The 17,756-nt window shown below is 39.1% G+C and overlaps 1 protein-coding gene across 5 annotated transcripts in view; it reads left to right on the plus strand.

Moving 5' to 3' along the window:
* LOC134204300 (syntaxin-1A) overlaps positions 1 to 17,756 on the plus strand; it is an 85,538-nt gene that overhangs the window by 43,510 nt on the left and 24,272 nt on the right. The window lies entirely within an intron of this gene.

A 17,756-nucleotide genomic window follows, 5' to 3' on the forward strand; every position in this document is an offset into this window, starting at 1 on the left:
CTATTAACCCAACTCGACATATTCGGAATTAATCTGTTGGTCTAAGGACCTTTTACTGTGGTACCCCATGCACTCTGCCATTTGAGAGGCGAAGCTGCTCTCGTCGCTGTTGCACTTATTCCCTATCGTTGAAGCACTTAAGATCTTCCGCCAGGAGTATGTCTATTAGAGTGGGGCGCTGTTGTATGGAGAACGCAAACTTCATCCAATCAAGTGAGATCAAGGTTTTTCTGACTCGTTTTGGGACCCCAATCAACTGTGCAAAATATGGGCTCGATTGGTTGCAACCTCGCATGCCGCATCGCGTTTTAAATTTACATGAAGATTAGTATGGGAAAACGTACTTTTTTACATTTTTGCTCTTAGCGGTTTCAATTTATCATCAATCACGTGACTCAATACGTTAGCATATAGTCTGGAAGATGCCGAAAGACTTTACCGAAGAAGGTACGTAGCTGGAAGGTCTACAAAAAATGTTATTACGTTTCGAAAATTGATTGTTCAAACCATATGCAAGAAATCAACGTTTCTGCCAGCACCTATGATTGTCCGATGGCAAAACCCATCTTCCTTCTTGTCGGATTTTTTTCTTTGTGAAATTATTCCAGATAGCTCCCATTATCTCTAAAGCCCTATAAGATCAATTATTTTGAAATAACATTCAGTTAAATTATTAGTCTACGTAGTACGGCAGTGCTGGCAGAATAAACGATTTTTTGCATATGGTTTGAACACTCAATGTTCGAAGCGTTATAACTTTTTTCGTGGACGTTCCAGCAACATGCCTTCTTCAGCAAAGTTTTTCGGCATCCTTTGGGTTATACTTTAACGTATTATGCCACTTGGTTTACGATGAACTGAGGCATCTAGAAGTAAAAATGCAAAAATATACGTTCTTCCATACTAATTTCCATACAAACTTCAAACGCGATGCGGAAAGCGAGGAGCAACCAATCGGTCCCAAATTCTGCACAGTTGTTCAGGACCCAGATTGGCTTCGAAAAACCATTGATTTGAAAAAATGACCATGACGCCCCACTCTAATGTCTATCGGCATCATGTGCTTGCAACCCGTGTTTTACTAACATATGGATCCTGTACACCTCCGGTGGTGTAAAGGGCCGACTTGAAAGATCTCCATCCTGAGCGTTGCCCGGCTATCGCTTTAACCTGTTGCCAGGTTAGATTTCGGTCGACTTCTTTTATTTCTTTATTGAGGCTTCGCCGCCATGAGCCTCTGGGTCTGCCTCTGCTGCGATGTCCCTCTGGGTTTCAGTCTAATGCTTGTTTACAGATTTCGTTTCCGCCCCTACGTAGAGTGTGACCGACCCAGCCCCACTTTCGATCCCGAATTTCTGTTGCTATCGGCCTCTGGTGACAACGACGATGGAGCTCGTTGTTTGAGATCCAGTTGTGAGGCCACTAGGCCCGAATAATATACCGCAGGTATCTGTTAATGAACACCTGCAGCCGTTGAGTGTTCTCCACTGATACACACCATGTTTCTCTCATGTTTCTCTATAACAGCACAGATTTCACGCCAGAGTTCAAAATTTGTATTTTAGTTCGTTCACTTATCTGCCTGTTTTTTATCAGATATTTCTTAAACTTGCAAAGGCAGCCCTTGCTTTCTTGATCCGTGCGCCTATGTCGATCTTGGTACCGCCGTCTGACGCCATTTGGCTACCAAGATATTGGAAGCTTTCAACATTCTCCACTGGTTGCCCGGCTACTGTGAAACTGGAAGGAGTCACCGTGTTTACATCCAACGATTTGGTTTTGTTGACGTTGATGACTAAACCTGCCGAAGAAGAGCGCTCGGCAAGGTCATTGAGCTTACTCTGCATATCAGAGCGCCGTTGCGCGAGGAGTGCAACGTCATCAGCCAATTCGAAGTCGTTTAGGTGCTCCATGGTTATAGGCTGCCATAACAGCCCGCGGTTTGGTTCACGGTCAATCGCATCTACCAGAATCTCATCGATTACGATGAGGAACAGTAACGGTGATAGAATACATCCTTGCCTCACACCAGCTACGACCCGGATAGGGTCGGACAGGACCCCATTGTGCAGCACTCTACACGAAAAGGCCTCGTTCTGTGCTTCGATGAGGCCGATGATTTTCTCAGGAACCCCCTTGCGTCTCAGGGCGCCCCACATATTCTCGTGATTGAGACGGTCGAAAGCTTTTTCGTAGTCAATGAATACCAAGTAAAGGGACTCTTGGAATTCGTTGACTTGCTCCAGAATTATGCGGAGCGTGACAATATGGTCCACACAGGATCTTCCGGCACGGAATCTGGCTTGCTGCCGCCGGAGAGTCGCATGTGTCGATGTGCTCGAACCAGCGTTTCTGCTAGTCAGTTGGGTCGGTCAATAACTGATTATTCGCGTCTTTCACAGGCATCGTTGCATTCATCTTCGCCCCGCTTAAGCCCCGGTTGCTGCGGCTCTTTCTCCTTTGTCGGCCAGAGGCAGAGAGTCTGCCTACGCTCACTTGTCCCGTCGACATGAGCGTTTTACTTCCTTCTCAAGTATCGTTGACGGGCTAAGACTTTGGCTCCTCTGGTTGGTTTTTGATCGCTCTGCGCCTGCGGGAGCACAAAATGTTGGCTTTGGGGGAGTTGAAAGTAAATATCAGTGCACAAATGTGAGCCATGTGGTCGCGAATCTGCGCCTGCGGATGCACAAAATGTTGGCTTTGGGGACTGTAAAGGTATGCGGTCACATAGCGCACTGTTTTTTTAAACACATACATTCTCACATCCACAAATATCGCTTAAATAGCTAAAAAGAAATTTTTGGATTTGGGCAAGCTTCTTAGTTGTCGACTAAGCGTGACTAAGAAGGATGATACGGCTGGGGTGTACTCTTATTATTTTTTTTACTTTGTACCCGGCCTCTAGTTCCTTGGACCATGCTGGTACACCGTATCGGATAATAGACAAAGCTACACCCGCTATAAGCCTACGCACCTGACTTTGCACCGCCGTTCCGTTGGACATCATTCGTGATAAAGATTTTATCGTCAATGAAGCCGTTTGGTGTACATAATCGACGTGGAAAATTGAACCTACTTTTATCTTCGCTTGCTGCTTGTTATGCATCACCTCTTGTGATGTGCTACTGCCAACCTTCTCGAGTTGAACCATTCTTCGACTCTGCCTGTAACCTGTAGCATTACATCATCCGCGAAGTCTTCTATTTTCACACCGGCTGGAAGATTTGAGGATCGGTCCGAGGATCGATTCGTGTGGAACATCCGCTGACACTTCAACCGACTGCTGACCTGCATCGGTGTCGTAAAATGATATCCTGTTCGGAAAACAACTTTTCAGAATCCTGCACAGATAAATCCACTTTCAATAGATGCAGGGAATCATGCTCCTGAACATATCTGGAGCGGCAAGAAACGCGTGCTTAAGGACCAGGTTAGGAATACAACTCGCCTGGTAACTTATTTAGAAGTTTTCTTGCAGCAGCGATAAGCTCGTCGTTAGTCACTAGCGCAGCGGTACCATGTCCACTGACTCGTGGACGTATGTTGTGGGCCAGTCCGATGTGTTAGGCGTCGGGAACACACCTTCGACGATTCTGACTATCATCTCCGGGTATTTCTCAGAAGATGTGCTGTTGGTCATAGCCATCACTATCATGTGTGCATCCCCCATGGAATATTGATGGCCATTCTACACAGCTCTTCAAAGCTCTCTTACTGCATTTGATATCCTAGTTCAGAGCTTTGCTCGCTGTTTGAAACACTCGACGACACCAGCCTGTACGTGTTCTGGCACGTAGCAACCTTCTTTTAGTTCTAAGACAGATTCTGCGATTCAGCTGTCGTGCTCGTCCACCAGTACACCGGTTTGCCGTTCGTTGTCTATCTGTGGGCAAGTGTCGCCACATGGGTGAACGAAGGTTTCTCTCCCGATCTGCACGTCTACGCCTCTGATGAGAATCTTTACTTCGTGTGTTAGGCACTCTCCTTATCACGGCTATCATATACTGCATCCTACACGTCATCGAGTTTATCGTTCGTACGGGCATTAATGCTAATCAGACCGCATTTACTTTTTTGTCGCTTCACACGCAGATGTGATTGCTTATCGGCTTCAACCGGATAACTCTATTCCAGATCACCATGAAGCCAACTCCACAACTTGAATAAAGTGCTTGTGATGGGATCACAACTCGGAATTCACGTTCTCCGGTTTTGCACCACCATTCTTCCTGGATTGCTGCCAAGCTTACGCCGACTTTCTGTAGCTCACGAGCCAGGAACAAAGTTCTTTCGTTTCAATATACTTTTTTCCAATCGTTGTGCTTTGTCCGTTACCGGATGTGTTGCCGTGCAATCCATCCCTAATAATTTTCAATTGGATGTAGCTATTAAAGCAGCAAAATGTATCACAATTACAGTTCTGCAGCAAATGATAAATTGCTCCCTTTGTTCCATTATATTTGTAAGAACTAAAATTTACCGTTTTATCGTAAATTTTGGCGTCTATATTTTAGCTTAGCTTAGCTTTGACTGACTACACATATCTATGGTTTCTACTCCGTTATTGACCAGAATCAGTAAAATTGCACAAAGAATCAACTAAATGATTGACTGGGATTGAAATAGCGCTCCCTCTTTTCACGCTCAAAATTCCAAATAACGCTCCCTCTTTTAACGCCCTAAATGCAAAATAACGCTCCCTCTTTTTACGCTCTGATTCAATTTACGCTCCCCCGTTTTGGGCCAACCAATTTACAGACCTTCGGTTACGCACGTAGACCCTATAGCCTTTCTCCAAGGATTTCTTGTATGGCTGAGGGCTTACTCGAGAGATTTCTCCGATAGCGCAGAACATAATATGGTCGGGGTTCTGCCGAAACACATCAAGCGCCAGGAAAAAATCACCCATTTGTCTGTCCAAACTTTCGTTTAGCGGATTTAATTGATCGCAAATCGTATCGAATATCCCCCAACTTCATAACTGAGGATATCATACATTAGATATACGTATGAGTTGATATGAAATGATTCCCGTGTTTCTTGTGCGAACAAAATATTACAAGTCAGTCAAATATCCGCTTGGTGCGGTTTGGCTGAACCCCGACCATATGTTCTGCGCTGTTATGTAGTGATCACATTTGATTTCAAGGTGCACAAAGAGCATGTACCACTTCTGAGACAAGTTCATAGACCCATGGTTACGAGTGTAGACCTGAAGGCCTTTCTCCAGAGATTTCTTGGATGACTCGGAACATATACTGTGAACGCGTTCTATGCTAAGTACCACAAAGAGCTTGTAGCATATTTGAAACTGGTTGAATGGTCTTTGGTTACGCGTGTAGACTCTTAAGTCTTACTTCAAAGATTTCTTGTATAACCATGGACATAAGTTGTAAACCTTGACAATGTATATGAGTTTCTGGTTCCAAAACTGTCAAAATTATCCAAATCGGTTGAAAATTGTTGATGTTATGAGAATATCAATTTATGGGAACACGGGTACCCTGCCGTTGTTTTTTTTGTTGGCCGCATAAGGGTTAAACAGCATGTAGAAGTATTCTTCCGAAAAAATATTTTGGGTGTAACCACTTTTCTTCGGTGGGGCTTGAATTCACTAACCTCAAAAAACCATTGCACTGGAGTCGGTTTTTACGTGGAGGATACGTACCGGGTTAATCCAAAAAAGGTGTAAAAACGCTTAAAAATTCCAACCGCTTAAAAAACGACTTCATCGAAAATTGATTTTTAGCCCAGTCTAGCGTACTGAGGGTCATGGGTTCGAATCCCATCGAAGGAAGGTGGTTATACCTCTTACATTCTTCAAATCAAAATTGTTCACATAATGTATATATTCACTCCAATGTCCATGTCCAAGATCAATACCCGAAAAATAACAACAATTTGAAAAACCTTCGATGGTTTGAGAATTCGGCATCTAATTCGAAATCTGAACCCTCTAAAAGTTCAGAATTCCACTTGCAATTTTCAATTGTAAAAAAAATCTTCTGTTAGTCTGTTACTTTTTAATTCTTTTCAATTCGCATGAATCATATCAAGTACGAAAAGTGTTCTTATGAATACGAATATTCTGAACCAGTTATATAATAATCAATAAAGCAGTAAATATATGAATTTGATTATGAGTGGTGCTTTCACCCTCCTGGTAATTTGCACTTAATATTAACATTATCTTACAATCGTCCGCTGTCGTTACCTTCAACGTTGACCACGAAACACGATTCATCGCACCCCATAACCACCAACGCCTTATCCTTAACCTTTTGTGCTACAGGAGGTTCGCCAGCTTCGATTGGTAATGCAGGTGGGAGGCAAGAATACGCCGCATATCGATAAGCTGCAGGAAAGTTGGGTGCCTCTTCCCATCGCCGTGAGCCTGGGGAACGTGCTTTTCTATTTTTATCTGAGTATCTTTCCTTGTTCTACATTGTAGTGCCAGCCATCTCGTCGTCGCGACGCCAAGTGACACGGCTTATCATTGATGGAATAGAAAAAAAAATGGCATTTTTGCAAGCCGTGGTTCACACTTGACTGTGACATGTGCGTGCCATGAATAAACCTTATCTGGTAAACTTTCGTGTGGGATTATCCATCGAGCGGCCTAAATTTACCCACAGCGTACACTGAGCATAGATTGAAAGAAGGTGTGTGAAGTGCAATCGAATGAATGAATGGACGGTATTGAATGAAGAATGGTATGTTTTAGCGCGAAGCATGAATAATTTGATCAAATCTGCATGAATACATCGTACATCGTATTACAATAACATTTCAATTTATCAGTAGTAGTAGTAGTAGACAGTTGAATTAACTACGAATAATTTAAAACGTTTCTTAGAATAGTTTTAAGTAGTTTTAATGAATGCCCCTCAATCAATTTTATTACCGGTACAATCATTCATCGAATATCGCTTATTGGCACATATATTGTTCACCCACACAATCACTAGAAAGATAATCTACAAACTAGACTGAAACAGAGATGAATCTTGGTCACGCAGCAAAACATCTAGATCCTAGAGTTGTACCCTTCATATACAGCATCACAACCACCACTACCACCACCATCACCACCAGCCCACTCCAGCCAAAATATCTGCAACAAACTGAACAACAAATGGACCAAATCGATACTGTTTGCCATAGGCTCTATTCGTTTAGCTTCGTTTTTCCCTTTTAATATACCACCAGTTTGTTTTGAAAGTATCAATGTCGCCGTTATTTGGAACCTTCCTTTTATACATCCCAGATGCCATGCATTTAAACCCATTTATCTCTTAGATAGCGATAGGTTTCACTGGGCACGCCCGCGTTTCGATTTTCTTCTGCCACTTCTTCCACTATTTCCCACCAAAAAAAATAACGTTTTTTGGCGGACTTTCTGCATGATTTTCTACCATAGTTTAGTTACGTATTTTATGTTTTGCGTATTGATCAGTCAATAATAATAGTAACTTCTACTAATACAAGCTTAACTAATCTTCTAACATTCGTAAGGTTACAAATGGTGCAACAAGTCTCATTATATAATCTTCTGAACATTGTATCTAAATGTAATGATTTTCACTGGTAGTTTTCCACACAAAATGGTCAACTTTGATGCTCTAGATCTCTGTTGCCCGTGAACCGATTTGCTGAAAATTTGACCAGAGCTCAAATATAAATTTATTTATTTTTCTATGTTGCGACCATATTAATTCACAGTGTAGAACAACATTACAGTAATACGTAATACCAAATGTATTTTTTGGCAAAAAAAAAAAGTTTTCAAATATCTTGAAAACTACCACTCTTAGTTTACAGGTATCTTCAGCAAACTTTTTTTTTTATTGCCAAAATACGCGTTTTTGCTGAACATGTCATTAGTCTACAGCTCATAGAGTTCAAGACATTTAGGTAATACATTTTTGCTAAAAAATCATTTTGGTATTACCGCAATAATTTTTTACCCTGAAGGATCATTCGTGAAAAAATCTATCCCCTTAATGTGGCCTTATGTGCGACACTTACACCTATCAAGGCCAATCCTCGAAAAGCCGGTCCTGGAAAAGCCCGGAGTTGCACAATAATCGATTAATTTGGTGAGATTGTTCAATGTACTTTTATTAAAATTTCAATTATAAAAGAAACTATATACGCGCTGGATTTCAAATCCGAAAGTTTGTCTGTGGATCCATTATCCATTTGATAATGGTAGCATAAACAGGCGGTCTTATTATAAGGAAAAGTGACCTCGGACTGGCCATGAAATACCAGGCAGTCTGAAATGGGTCACTCGAGCTACAGTAGAGCTAGCACCTTCTAACTCCCGAACTAAATCTGACTGTAATACAGTCAGCTTTTTTCCATAACATCACTGGGGGATAGAATGGACACACACAGCAATAATTGTTTATCCTGTGAATCAATATGGTGTCAATTTAGTTATTATTCAACAAGTTATATCTGAGCTCGGGTCAAATTTTCATCGATTCACGGGCAACTGAGAACTAGAGCTCCAAAGTTGACAATTTTGTATGAAAAACTGCAAGTGGGCACTTTATTATGCCGGCCAGTGTATCTTAGTAAACGTAATAATGCCACGTCTACCACGTTGTAATCTCTACAGATAAGTAGTTCGACAATCAGTCCATCTTCAGTATTATGCACTCGACCTTAACTTAAACTTCAGTGTCTTGCACTGGATCACATGGGTATTAGCGTGGTTCAAATAATCGATTTCGCTCCACAGTGCTCATCTGATTCTTTACCATGTCCTGAGTTTCCTCTGAAAATTTGAGCATATTTGGATTAAAACTGATTTAGCACAAGCCGTTTCAAGTTTGCATGCAAATTAGTATGGGGAAATTAATTTTTTCATTATACTGTTTATGACGTTTCCTCATTAAGCGCAGGTTAAAAGAAAACCTACATAGCTTAGGGGCCATCCACAAAGTACGTCACCCTCCTAGGGGGGAGGGGGGGTTCCGAGCAGCGTGACGACTCTTACAAAATTTTTAGAGGTTTAATATAAAAAGTGTGACGAAGGGGGGAGGGGGGGTTGAAAATTGCCAATTTTTGCGTGACGTACTTTATGGATCTTCCCTTAAAGGGATACTCAACAGCTTTCACCCAACGAAAACCGTATGTTGATTAATCATCCCAATAATTAGTAATCGATTTTAAGACAGATTGCGAATCTTTAGTCATGATCGTTAAACTTCTTTGAGGGCATCACTGAAATGTGCAGTGCAACATAGTAGCCTGAATTCATGTGTGCTATCTTTCGCGCCACGAGCAGCAATGTTGCCTGTTGATGAGTTATGCAATTAGCTCCAGAAAACCACGGTATAGATTAAATTCGATTACTAATTATTGGAACGATTTATTGAGATGCGGTTTTCACTGAGTGAAAGCTGTTGAGTATTCCTTTTAGCTATGTAGGTTTTCTTTTGACCTGCGCTTGATGGGGAAGCTCCATTAACAGTATAATGAAAAAATAAACTTCCCCATACTAATTTGCAAGCAAACTTGAAACGGCTTGTGCTAAATCAGTTTTAATCCAAATGAGCTTAAATTTTCAGGAATCAGAACATGGCAAAGAATCAGATAAGCACTGTGGAGCAAAATCGATATTTTGAACCACCCTAATGGGTATCCTAAAGAATTTTAGTGGAAATCCCAACATTTTTTTTCTGAGGAAATTCTATTGTGTTTTTGTGGAAATAGCTGTGCAAATTCCAACAAAAAAGTTCCGTGAAAAGTTCAACGAATTTCCCGTGGAAATCCCAACATTTTCCGTGAAATTCCAAAAAATTTCCCGTGGAAGTTCTTAGGATTTTGCCGTGTAAATCTCAACGAATTTTTCGTGAAAAAATCATCTAATTGCTCGATTTTCCTATGGAAGTTTGAACGAATTTTCCGTGGAAAAAATGGTAACTTCTTTAAAGTTTTGAGAATTCTTTGGAATTTCCAAGGAAAATTGTTTGGTATTTCCGTGGGAAATTCTTTGAAATTTACATGAAAAAATATTCTTAATTTTCACGAAAAATTGTCTCAAATTTCTACAGGAAAATATTCAGAAAATTCACGGAAAGTTTTTGTTGAGTAATCTTTAAGATTTACACAGAGCATTTCTCAGATTTTCCGCGGGAGATTGTTGAGAAAAAATATTTTACGGGAAATTGTTTGAAATTTTCGTAGAAAATTCATTGTAATTTGCACGAGATTAAAAAAAAATTATTCTATGGAAAAATCTTAGGTTTTTCCCCGAAATTTTAACTAAATTATTCAGAACTTTCGAAGAGAGAGATCGACTAGAAGATTTGTTCTGGAATTTTTTGGCTTTCTCAGTCTTATGTATTCAAAACGATGTGTTTTGTTTTGCCCGACGTTTCGGCCTTTTATTTTGGCCTTTTTCAAGGGTGAAACTGTCTACCGTTTTTCGTTTTTTGGTTTGCCGTTTTTCATGTAGGGAGGGCTTCTAGAAATTCTTAACATGTTTAACACATGGAAACATGTGTTACTAGAAGCCCTCCCTACATGAAAAACGGCAAACCAAAAAACGAAAAACGGAAAACAGTTAGGCCAAAAATTTCATTTGGCCAAAGCGACATATGACTGAGTTGCTAATTTAGCCGAAAAAGCAGTCTTCCCCAACACGTTGTTTGGCTGAAATGGTTGTTTAGCCAAATAGGTTGTAAGGCCGAAAATGTCGTTTGGTCGAAATGGTTGTTTGACACAAAGGGCCATTTGATCGAAAATGTCATTTGCTCCGACGACCAAATGTTGAGTATTGAACGAGCTACATGGTCAAAAAATCCACCTGTTTGGCAAACGACCATTTCGGCAAAACAACCCTTTTTGGTCAAACGACTTTTCGGTCAGTCGAACGAACGACATTTTCGGCCGAATGTCCATTACAGCTGCCTAATGGTTTGTTCGGTCAAATGACATGTTTGGCCAAACATCTTTCGGCCAAATGATCCTACCTGTCGTCTAGCCGAATGTCAATCGGCGAAAAGTCATTTATTCGAATGCCACTTGGTTAAATAACATGTTAGGCCGAAAGTCATCTAGCCCAATTCTATTCAACCGAAATAAACGTTTGTCTGAAACGGAATCAGGTCGAAAATAGTTTGATCGAAAATTACGTTTGGCCGAAAGCGACAAGTAGTCAAAAGGTACATTCGGCCGAACTGGTAATTTGACCGAAAAGTTGTTTGCCCTAACAGTTCATTCGGCTGAAAACGTCATTTGGCCGAAATGGTCGTTGGTCGTAAAAGTCATTTAGCCGAATAGAACATTTAGTAGAAATCGTCGTTTGGCAGAAAGAGCCATTTGCCTCGAAAATGCTCCTTCTGCAAAGCAACCAGTTCGACTGAACGGCAGTTTCTAACAAATGACCTATTCAGCTGAATGGATTTTTAAACAAAAAATAATTTGTTTGGAAAAAATCTTATATGGGGGTTCGAAAAACCTGGAAAAAATGCTTACGTAATTAGTGTACGGCCGCAAATGACCAACTCAGCAGAACTACCTTTCGGCCGAATGCTCATCTTATCCAAATGACCCTTTCTGCCGCACGACCATTTCACCCGATTGAGCTATTCGTCCAACTGTTTTATTTTTCAACCAAAGGAACTACTAGACTAGATGGGTTTAAGTAAAATGGTTTGTTTTGTCAAACGACATATTAAACCAAATAATTTTTAGCCTTACCAACAAACAATTTTAGCTATATAAGCTATCGAGGACTAGTTTTGGTCATAAGCGCTCTATTCATCTTCAATGTTTGTTGGTTTGTGGCAAAATGCGAAAAAACTCTTCTCTGTTAAAAAATCCTGTTTCTACGTATATTTTTTTGGATTTCAACGGGAAATCCTTTGAAATTTACATTCGATGTTTTCTACCGAGAAATTGAATTTTGAAGGAAATCATTGGTATTTCCACGAAAAATTACGGGACTTCTAACGTTCTAGGGATTAATTGGAAAAAATCTACTGAAGTTTCACTGAATCTTCGGATTTTCCACGGAAAATTCAGCTGACTTCTTCAAATTTAAATCAGCGTGACAAATTTTAAATGGCGGCGCACTGTCTTTTCGAAAAAAAATCAGTTCAATCGGACTTTGTTAGGGGAATTGTGGGTAAAACCGACACTGCGGGTAAAACCGACACCACTTCAAATCTCTGATTTCAAGTGATTATCGGACAGAATTCCGACACACTTTGAATAAACGTTTAATTTCTTGTATTTCTAGTCATTTTGTAACTGGCGGAGACGTGTAAGAGTCATAATAAACATACAATTAGCGTTGATCACCATTGAGGAGATGAGTTATGTAAAATTTTGACATCGGTGTATAAGCTTTTTCGACAATAATTTGTTGATTTTCAGTATTTAATCCATCTCTGATCCATAATTGAACATCATTTTGTGTATGTTGTGGAAAAATAGTTAACTTTTCCAATTAGAAACATCCACATGTATCTCATCATTATTATGTTATCAGTTGGGGCAAATTCGACACCTGCCATTGAATCACGAAATACCTCTGTTTTATTAGACTCATCATTCGGAAATTATTATTCAAGTATTGGAAAACGAGGCGCCGGGGAATATAACTTAATCATAGACTGGTTACATACTATATCATCATTGGGCGAGACAATAGGTCTAGGGGGTTATATTGAGTCATAAAATCTGCAGGTCAGATAACAAAAGCTCTCAAAGAAGAACCATATTTTTGAGCTTGTTTTGCTCTTAGATATATTCAAGCCATTCTCTAGTGTTGTTCTTTCGTAATCCATTTTCACCCCTGTAAACATGTAGCTTGTCACCTACGGAACTAGTCATTTTCATTAATTGTCATAACTGCACCATACGCATTTATTTTAAATCGCCGTTATAAACAACTTTTTTAAATAAATGAATTTAAATGTAGGTCAATATTTACAGTAGTTAGTAAATTTGTTACTAACATTCTTAAACTCGATATATTTTTTTCACCCGACCCACTAAAGAAACTAAATAAAATATGATATATGGTAATGATTTTAAATATATAAAATTTTGTTCAACCATCGTTTATGAGTGACCCCTAAATATGAATTACTCAAATATCAAAATGAATGTTGTTAAACATTTTCAATTATGTTGTAACATAATTTAGAATTGTTCTGATGTTCGATTCCATAACGACTTGATGTGTCGGTTTTACCCTCATCTGGTGTCGATCTTACCCGCACCCCAGTTGGTTGGCCTTTTTCAAGGGTGAAACTGTCTATCGTTTTTCGTTTTTTTTTGGTTTGCCGTTTTTCATGTAGGAAGGGCTTCTAGTAATTCTAAACATGTTTAACACATGGAAACATGTGTTACTAGAAGCCCGCCCTATATGAAAAACGGCAAACCAAAACGAAAACGGAAAACAGTTAGGCCAAAAATTTCATTTGGCCAAAGCAACATATGACTGAGTTGCTAATTTAGCAGTCTTCCCCAACACGTTGTTTGGCTGAAATGGTTGTTTGGCCAAATAGGTTATAAGGCCGAAAATGTCGTTTGACCGAAATGGTTGTTTGACAGAAAGGGCCATTTGATCAAAAATGTCATTTGGTCCAACGGCCAAATGTTGATTACTGAACGGGTTACATGGTCAGAAAAAACCACCTGTTTGGCAAACGACCATTTCGGCAAAACAAACTTTTTTGGCCAAACAACTTTTCGGCAAGTCGGACGAACGACATTTTTGGCCGTATGTCCATTACAGCTGCCTAATGGTTTGTTCGGTCAAATGACATGTTTGGCCAAACATCTTTCGGCCAAATGATCCTACCTGTCGTCTAGCCGAATGTCATTCGGCGAAAAGTCATTTATTCGAATGCCACTTGGTTGAATAACATGTTAGGCCGAAAGTCATCTAGCCAAATTCCATTGAACCGAAATAAACGTTTGTCCGAAACGGAATCAGGTATAAAATGGTTCGACCGAAAATTACTTTTGGCCGCAAGTGGCAATAGCCAAAGGTACGTTTGGCCGAACTGTTAATTTGACCGAAAAGGTGTTTGCCGTAACAGTTCATTCGGCTGAAAACGTCATTTGGCCGAAATTGTCGTGGGCCGGAAAAGTTATTTAGCCAAATAGATCATTTGGTAGAAATCGTCGTTTGGCAGAAAAAGCCATTTGCCTCGAAAATGCTCCTTCTGCAAAGCAACCAGTTCGACCAAACGGCATTTTCTGCAAAATGACCTATTCAGCTGATTGAATTTTTAAACAAAAAATAATTTGTATTGAAAAAATCTCACAGGGGGGTTCGAAAAACCCGGAAAACTGCTTACGTAATTAGTGTACGACCTCAAATGACCAATTCAGCAGAACGACACTTTCGGCCGAATGCTCATCTTATCCAAATGACCCTTTCTGCCGCACGACCATTTCACCCGATTGAGCTATTCGGCCAACTGTTTTTTTTTTCAACCAAAGGAACTACTAGACTAGATGGATTTCAGTAAAATGGTTTGTTTTGTTAAACGACATATTAAACCAAACATTTTTTAGCCTTACCACAAACAATTTTTGCTATATAAGCTATCGAGGACTAGTTTTGGTCATAAGCGCTCTATTCATCTTCAATGTTTGTTGGTTTGTGGCAAAATGCGAAAAAACTCTTCTCTGTTAAAAAATCCTGTTTCTACGTATATTTTTTTGGATTTCAACGGGAAATCCTTTGAAATTTACATTCGATGTTTTCTACCGAGAAATTGAATTTTGAAGGAAATCATTGGTATTTCCACGAAAAATTACGGGACTTCTAACGTTCTAGGGATTAATTGGAAAAAATCTACTGAAGTTTCACTGAATCTTCGGATTTTCCACGGAAAATTCAGCTGACTTCTTCAAATTTAAATGAGCGTGACAAATTTTAAATGGTGGCGCGCTGTCTTTTCGAAAAAATCAGCTCAATCGGACTTTGTTAGGGAATTGTGAGTAAAACCGACACTGCAGGTAAAACCGACACCACTTCAAATCTCTGATTTCAAGTGATTATCGGACAGAATTCCGACACACTTTGAATAAACGTTTAATTTCTTGTATTTCTAGTAATTTTGTAACTGGCGAAGACGTATAAGAGTCATAATAAACATACAATTAGCGTTGATCACCATTGAGGAGATGAGTTATGTAAAATTTTGACATCGGTGTATAAGCTTTTTCGACAATAATTTGTTGATTTTCAGTATTTAATCCATCTCTGATCCATAATTGAACATCATTTTGTGTATGTTGTGGAAAAATAGTTAACTTTTCCAATTAGAAACATCCACATGTATCTCATCAATATTATGTTATCAGTTGGGGCAAATTCGACACCTGCCATTGAATCACGAAATACCTCTGTTTTATTAGACTCATCATTCGGAAATTATTATTCAAGTATTGGAAAACGAGGCGCCGGGGAATATAACTTAATCATAGACTGGTTACATACTATATCATCATTGGGCGAGCAAATAGGTCTAGGGGGTTATATTGAGTCATAAAGGAAAACCTGCAGGTCGGATAACAATAGCGCTCAAAGAAGAACCATATTTTTGAGCTTGTTTTGCTCTTAGATATATTCAAGCCGTTCTCTAGTGTTGTTCTTTCGTAATCCATTTTCACCCCTGTAAACATGTAGCTTGTCACCTACGGAACTAGTCATTTTCATTAATTGTCATAACTGCACCATACGCATTTATTTTAAATCACCGTTATAAACAACTTTTTTAACTAAATGGATTTAAATGTAGGTCAATATTTACAGTAGTTAGTAAATTTGTTACTAACATTCTTATACTCGATATATTTTTTTCACCCGACCCACTAAAGAAACTAAATAAAATATGATATATGGTAATGATTTTAAATATATAAAATTTTGTTCAACCATCGTTTATGAGTGACCCCTAAATATGAATTAAATATCAAAATGAATGTTGTTAAACATTTTCAATTATGTTGTAACATAATTTAGAAATGTTCTGATGTTCGATTCCATAACGACTTGATGTGTCGGTTTTACCCTCATCTGGTGTCGGTCTTACCCGCACCCCAGCTGGTTGGGCTGGAAGATGGACTGTTCGTGTTTTCATCATAAATCAAAATCTATCAAGAAATATTGTCCTGAGACCTCATGGACTGAAGCATGAAGAGCCGAAGCATGCTAGTATGAAATTTCTAGACCGGAAAATTGCTTCATAGATTGGGGAACTGTAAAGTTGCTTAAGGTGTCGGTTTTACCCACTTTTCCCCTAAGTGTTTGACCAAAGCGGTTAAAGTTTGACTTTTTTGAAATATGAAAATTTCCCAGGGAGGAAAGGAGATTGCGGGAAATATTCTAAGACAATTTCGGATTTTTTTAAATTTTGATGAAAAATGTCTTAGAAATGCATTCAGAAAAAAAAATTGAAAAAAAATTTCTTTGGGTCTGAAATATTTGGGACTTTGAAATTTTTTGAAATCGAGGTTTTTGTTTTGATGCCAAATGTTTTAGAAATGCGTGAAACGTCAAGCTGTGGTATTATCTCTTGAACAATTTTTTTGAAAGACATTTGGCATAAAAAAATTCGATCTCGAAAAAAATCATAGTCCCAAAAATTTTGGAAGTTCCTTACCCATCATTATTTTCATTTTTTTTTCGGAGTAACACCAAATGTCGACGTTATATGCACTTCTAAGACATTTGGCATAAAAAATCGATTTCTAAAAAAAAAATCCTAGTCCCAAAAACTCATATTTCTACGGATTTTTTTTTAGATAACCTCGAATCTCGGCGTTTCATGCATTTCAAGGGCATTTGGCATTAAACAAAAAATTGATTTCGAGATTTTCTTATGCCAAAACCCCCTCCCCCCCCTAGGGAAATTCTTGTGTTTCGAAAATGTCAAACTTTGACCGCTTTGGTCAAACTTTTAACTAAGTCCAATTGAGCTGAAATTCTGCATGCGGACTTTTTTTTTGAGGAGATGAAGCTTTTGAATACTACCCGTTGTTGAAATTCGATGGTCAAATTTTTTCACTTACATTCTATTGGCACCCTGAGCTCAGTTATTACAAGCCAAAAGTAGGGACACGGCAGGTATTTTCGTCTGTTCGTCATAGTCTCGACTCTCGAAAACCAATAAAAGATACGCTTTTTTGTACGTTTTGTACTCATACGTACCAAATCGTAAGTTCAGGACAAACGTTCTGCTATAAATAGTGGAGTTCTAGCAAATGTACGTTGCTTTCGTTGGTTTTGGCCGCTACGATGATGGACGGAAATACCTGCCGTGTCCCTATAACAAATTTTTATTCGTTTATCGTGAACTACCTTTTAAAATTTGTGCATGTGGAAAAAATGAAAATTCTCCGTGGAAATTCCAACAATTTCCTCGAGGACATTCCAACGAGTTTCCCTTGAAAATTCCATTAACATTTTACACGGAAATTCCAACGAATTTTCCGTGAAAAGGTTAACAAATTTCTCGAGGAAATTCCCACATTTTTCCCTTGGAATTTTCAACGAATTTTCCATTGAAGTTCTAACGATTGTGCAGTGAAAAGTTCAACGAATTTCTCATTTCCAATTTCCTTAAAAATTTTAATAGAATTTCACGTGAAAATTCCAACGCATTCCCGGATGATATTCCTACGAATTTCTCGAGGAATTTTCGACGAACTTCCCGGGGAACTCCAAACACATTTACCGTGAAAATTTAAAAAAAATATGTGGGAGTTCC

This window comes from Armigeres subalbatus, unplaced genomic scaffold (assembly GCF_024139115.2).
Source record: "Armigeres subalbatus isolate Guangzhou_Male unplaced genomic scaffold, GZ_Asu_2 Contig515, whole genome shotgun sequence".
NCBI lineage: Eukaryota > Metazoa > Arthropoda > Insecta > Diptera > Culicidae > Armigeres > Armigeres subalbatus.